Source organism: Eurosta solidaginis, chromosome 4 (genome assembly GCF_040869045.1).
Source record: "Eurosta solidaginis isolate ZX-2024a chromosome 4, ASM4086904v1, whole genome shotgun sequence".
NCBI lineage: Eukaryota > Metazoa > Arthropoda > Insecta > Diptera > Tephritidae > Eurosta > Eurosta solidaginis.
In genome coordinates, this window is record NC_090322.1 from 87,213,587 (window position 1) to 87,219,272 (window position 5,686).

At 42.9% G+C, this 5,686-nt stretch overlaps 1 pseudogene; it reads left to right on the top strand.

Annotated features, from left to right (window-relative positions):
• The first annotated feature begins 1,164 nt into the window (after positions 1-1,164).
• Positions 1,165-2,735, top strand: LOC137250159 (U3 small nucleolar RNA-associated protein 15 homolog; annotated as a pseudogene).
• The last annotated feature ends 2,951 nt before the right edge of the window (positions 2,736-5,686 follow it).

Sequence of the window (5,686 nt, forward strand, 5' to 3'; positions counted from 1 at the left end):
GCCACTGATACTACAAAGTTTTTCACCCTTAACATCAGTTTTTATAACGCCGCTTTTCTTTGGCACGGCACATGGACATCCTATTGGCGAACGGCTCAGCTTGGGCATGGAGCTTAATACTGATATAGTAATTGCTTGCTTCCAACTAACTTACACTACAATTTTTGGTTTTTACTCCTCCTTATTTGCGAGTACTGGGCATTTTATCGCACCATTTCTGGTGCATGCATTTTGTAATCATATGGGCTTACCTGATGTTTAAGATTTATGGCAACAGTATTTAGTGCGTCGTATAATTTTTTCATAATTTGCCATTTCGCTGGTTTAATTGGTTGGATCATACTACTGCCAATAGCTACACAACCTTCATTGTACTCCAATAATTTGTCCTGGACCAATTAGAGGATTGCACATTTCTTTCACAGTCCAGCTGTTGATTACGGCACGACATGGAACTAAATTCGGCCAATAGCTGTAATCTTGGCAAAGTTGAGTTTCGGGGACTTTTTATATAGTAAACATTTTTGAATTGTATGATTACACAATACAAATTTCAGGTAATAACAAAAACTATTGCATAAAAGCTTAGTATGGATGTATGTGCATATATATGTACTAGTCACAAATATAATTCAAATATATAGAGGGGGCATTCCATTTCAAATTGGAAAACAATTAAAATCGCATCGAGATTTGAATGAAATTATGTATGAAAAGCTCTACCAAAAGCAAGAAAATATTTGGTCAAATTTAATGGATACATTAAATTTTATACAAAAGTTTTGACCAAAACGCATCCAAATCATTGGTCGTCATGGCATGGGGTTACTCTCTTAAACTACTTTATCACTACTTAAGGGTAAAAAAAACACCCAATACTCGAAAATTAACAAATTAATAATAAGTCTAATGTTTAACCCGCATTTGTTATGTATGTGTACACAAGTCTACCCCTGAGTGAAGGCCTAGGCTGCTGGTTTAAAAACATCATAGAGACTGTTGACTTCAGTATCCTATCGCGGCTGCGCTTCGAAAACTCCCTATCTGCAAACTTTTGAAAAGTGGCCTTTCTCAGACTTTGGTTGTAGAATGTCCTATTTCAGAATAAGTGAAAGCTGTCGATTTGTTTGCACACATTTGGCAAAGACCAACCTAGAAAATAAAATGAGTTCCTTTAAACCGCTAAATACAAAAAAATACTTTAAAACTGGGAAAGTTGTTACTCCTGATACCGTATACCGGAAGCAATTAAGCGTGCCAACGTTATTAGAAGAATTGGATGCCATCGACTACGTTGACTTCAGTCCCATAGAACCGCACTACCTTGCAGTAACATGTTCAGTGCGCGTACAAATTTACAATCCGATAACGAAATTAGTGGTAAAAAATTTGTCAAGCTTTCAAGCAACTGCATATGGCGGCACCTTTCGGCAAGATGGACGTTGACTGGTGGCTGGCGATGAGCAAGGCTGGGTAAAACTCTTCGATCCACCCAGCAAAACTGTGCTTCGTCCTTTTAAAGGACACAAAGGGCCAGTGCATCGAGCGCAATTCACACACGATCTACTTCATATTGCTAGTTTCTCAGACGATCGCCCCATCAAGCTATGGGACATTTCTACAGAAAAAGCAATGTTAGCCCTTGCGGAACATGAAGACTAGGTACGTGCTGGGGCTGTAAACCCAATGTCACCTGATACCCTTATCTCAGGTGCCTATAATGGGAAAATTAAAAATGTGTGATACGCGCACACAGCAAGTTTCGTTCTCAATTGATCATGGCAGCCCTGTTGAGTCGTTATTATTTTTACCAACTGGTGGTATGTTCATTAGCGCAGGTGGCACAGAAGGGCGTATATGGGATGCCTTTGCCGGATGTCGACTCCTGACAAAAGTTTCGCAACATCATAAAACAAGTTTCCCTCTAGGTTCAAAATGGCAGACGTATACTATCAGGTAGTTTGGATCGTCATGTTATGATATTTGATGTTTCCACATATCAAACTGTGCACACACTTGATTTTCCTAATGCTGTGCTGAGTTTGGGTGTAGCACCCGGTGATCAAACTGTTGTGGCTGGAATGGTTGATGGCCTTATTTCCATTCAACATAGGGAAATCGAACGGAAGAAGGATGATGTAAAGCCGAAGCGGTCACAGCACAAAAAATCAACATTTCAGCTCTGTTCAAAATAGATCATGAAATACGTGAACCGTTACAAGCGAAACTAGCGAATTATGACAATTATTTACAAAGGTATGAATATGTGAAATGTTTAGATGCTGTGATGATGCCAGCCATTGCACGTTTCAATCCCGAAGTAACAATTGGTGTCATGCAACAACTGATACATCGTAAAGGTTTTCATCGTGCATTAGCTGGACGTAGTCACAACTTCTTATCCCGCCTGACAACGTTTATATCCCGTTATATTGGAGAGAGTCGATTTATGCGTGTTATGATTGATGTTGTGTCAGCGTTGCTTGATGTTTATACGCCCAAGTTTCACGAATTTACTGGTGAATTGGGTAAAGACTATAAGATTGGCTGGTGTTTTGGAACGCGAAGTTAGTTTGACACACGATTTGTTGGCGCTGCAAGGCTGTCTAGGGCTTCTGGAGTGTGCTTCACGTGGGACCAACCAGATCGACGAGATGATACGATTTGTCAAAGAAGACAAAGATCAATTCAAACAATCTCCTCAAGCTAAAGAGTCGTCCATTTTGACGGTATAGCATATTAAGGGAATGAATAAATAAGACTCTTGTATGCTAATGTAATTTAGAAAAAGAGTTCGTCTGGTTTGGAGAAGTTTTCGAAACCCTTTCTTTCGAACCGGCAGAGAGATACCTTCAACTGGGACGACATTACACACTACTACATTTGCGTATTTGAATTTTATAGCCATTAAATTAAATGTATATGCATACTTTTAAAGAATGAATACTTTATCGGTACGGGTAAAAAAAAAAAAATCCGTTAACCCGTTGGTGCCAGTGTATCATTTTGAACACGTTCTCAACACCTTGCATGTGTTTTCGAAAAGAGGCACGTATTAGGGTAGGTGCAACCTCTATAGGTAGTTGAGCATGGTTTTTGATTCGATTGTGTTTATAGTTAAGAAGGAAACGGTTGGTTTCCATTTTAACTATTTTTTAATAGCTGTTTCAATACATAAATTTTGTTGGTCTCGCGCCTTTGGCCGAGTGTGTAGGTGTTCTGTCATCCTCGCTCGGGGTGAGCGGGTGAAGTTGGGTTGATTTGCTGTCCTCGCTCTGGGAGAGCGGGAGAATTGTGGGTTTGATTTTGAAAATGAAAAATAATTGTTTTGTGGCAGATGGGGTCTGCATTAGGGTGGTTGATTGGCCTCGGTGGGCGAGCGCTGGGTTTTGAAATTTTGAAAATTTAAAAACAAAGATTATGGGCCGAGTGCCTTTGTTTTCTGTGGCAGACCGAGGGTCTGCGTAAAGGCTTTTCTGGTATACTCGTTATGGGAGAACGAGTGAGTGGGATATTTTTTTTTTTGAACGGAGGGATGTGGAGGAACGGGGGGGATTGTTAAGCGAAGCTTTTGGTCCTCGCACAATCTATCTCCGTGGGAAGAAGGATCAGTTTGACCAAAGGTCGTCTGACTTGACCCTTCTCGGTTATGAGGTCGACTACACGTACTCGGTTATCTTCTCCGGGGTGTACGTCGACGACTCTACCTAGCCTCCACTCGTTGGGAGATAAGTTGTCCTCTTTGAGGACAGCGAGATCTCCCACTTTTATATTTTCTTTGGGATGCTTCCACTTCACTCGTTTTTGAAGTTCGGATAGATATTCCACCTTCCATCGTTTGCAGAAAGTGTGATGGAGGGCTTTGAGCTTCTGCCATCTGTTTATTATGGAGGCCGTGCTTTCGTTCACATCCGGTTCTGGCGGCGCCAGAAGATGGCTGCCTGTTAGGAAATGTCCTGGAGTTAGGGGTTCCAGGTCCGTTGGGTCATTCGACCCCGGACTGAGAGGGCGCGAGTTGAGGCACGCCTCAATCCGGCACAAAAGTGTTTGGAACTCCTCCATAGTATATTTGTGGGGAGAAGCGATCTTTTTGAAGTGGCTTTTGAAGCTCTTCACTCCCGCTTCCCACAAGCCGCCCATATGTGGAGCGCCAGCGGGAATAAAATGCCAAGTTAATGCTTGATGGCTATACTTGGAGACTGTTTTGTCTCGGCTTTCTGCCAGGAAGGCTTTGAATTCCGATCGTAGAGATCTGGAAGCTCCGACAAAGTTCGTACCATTGTCTGAGTAGATGTTCTTCGGACATCCTCTTCTCGCGATAAAACGCGAAAAGGCCGCGAGGAAGCCTGGGGTACTAAGGTCACTAGTGGCTTCTAAATGGATGGCCTTAGTGGAAAAGCAGACGAAAAGGCATACGTAGCCTTTTGACAGTCGACATCCCCTACCGCGGTAGCTTTTGATGTCGAAAGGCCCTGCAAAGTCTACCCCGGTATTGGTGAACGCGCGGGTAAAAGTAGTCCGTTCGCAGGGAAGGGTCCCCATAAGTTGGGACTGTACCTGCTTTCGGTGAATAATGCAGGTTTTGCACTTGTGGATGATGGCTCTGATCATGGTCTTGACATTCGGTATCCAGTATTGGGTTCGGATAAGACGGAGCATAAGCTGGTTCTCGCCATGAAGGGAGTCATGATGAGCCATCATAACTGTAAGGCGAGACAGCCTACAATTGTACGGCAAGATGATCGGATGACGCTCATTGTATGACATGTCCTTTGAAGCCCCTAGACGCCCCCTGGTCCTAATAATATCATCTTTGTCGATATATGGGTTGAGTGACAGTATTTCACTCTTTCGATCGATAGGTTCCCTATTTTTCAATTTTAAATATTCTGTCCCGTAAAATTGTTTCTGGCAGACTCGTATTAATGCTTGAGTCGTTGCCTTAATCTCATCGGCTGAGATTATGCACGACCTTTCGTGGAACATTGCTTTAGTTTTTGGGTGAGTTCGTTTATAAAATCTCCTAACATAGGAAAGAACCTTTAAAGCCCTGGGTAAATTTGAAAAACGGTCGAGAATATCTACAGGATCTACCCTTGTCGTGGCATGTGTTTGTGCCCTCTTCTCCTCAACGGACGTTTTGTATTCGGTCTCTTGTGCTGGCCAGTGGGAATTGTCTTCTTGCAGCCAAGAAGGTCCCTGCCACCACAACGAATTGTTGGTCAACTCTGATGCAAGTAGTCCTCTGCTTCCTAGATCCGCTGGATTAGATTCCGAGTCCACGTGAAGCCAGTCCTTGCTACCGACCATATCGATGATCTTAGTGATTCGGTGTGCGACGAAGGTTGACCAGGAACAGGGCGGCTTTCTTATCCATGCGAGTACGATGGTTGAATCCGTCCAGAGGTGAACTTTTAAGGGTCCCAAATGAATATTTCGGAATATTGATTCCATCATTTCTGCGAGAAGCACGGCGCCGCAGAGTTCTAAACGTGGTAGCGAGATGGTTTTCACTGGAGCTACTCTGGTTTTTGCTAAGAGTAAGTGAATGAAAAACTGATCGTCTCTTTTTACGCGCATATATATCGCTGCAGCATATGCTTTCTCGGAAGCGTCACAGAAGCCGTGGATTTCTATTTCGCCTTCCGGGGAAAAATTTACCCACCGCGGTATCCGTATGTTATCT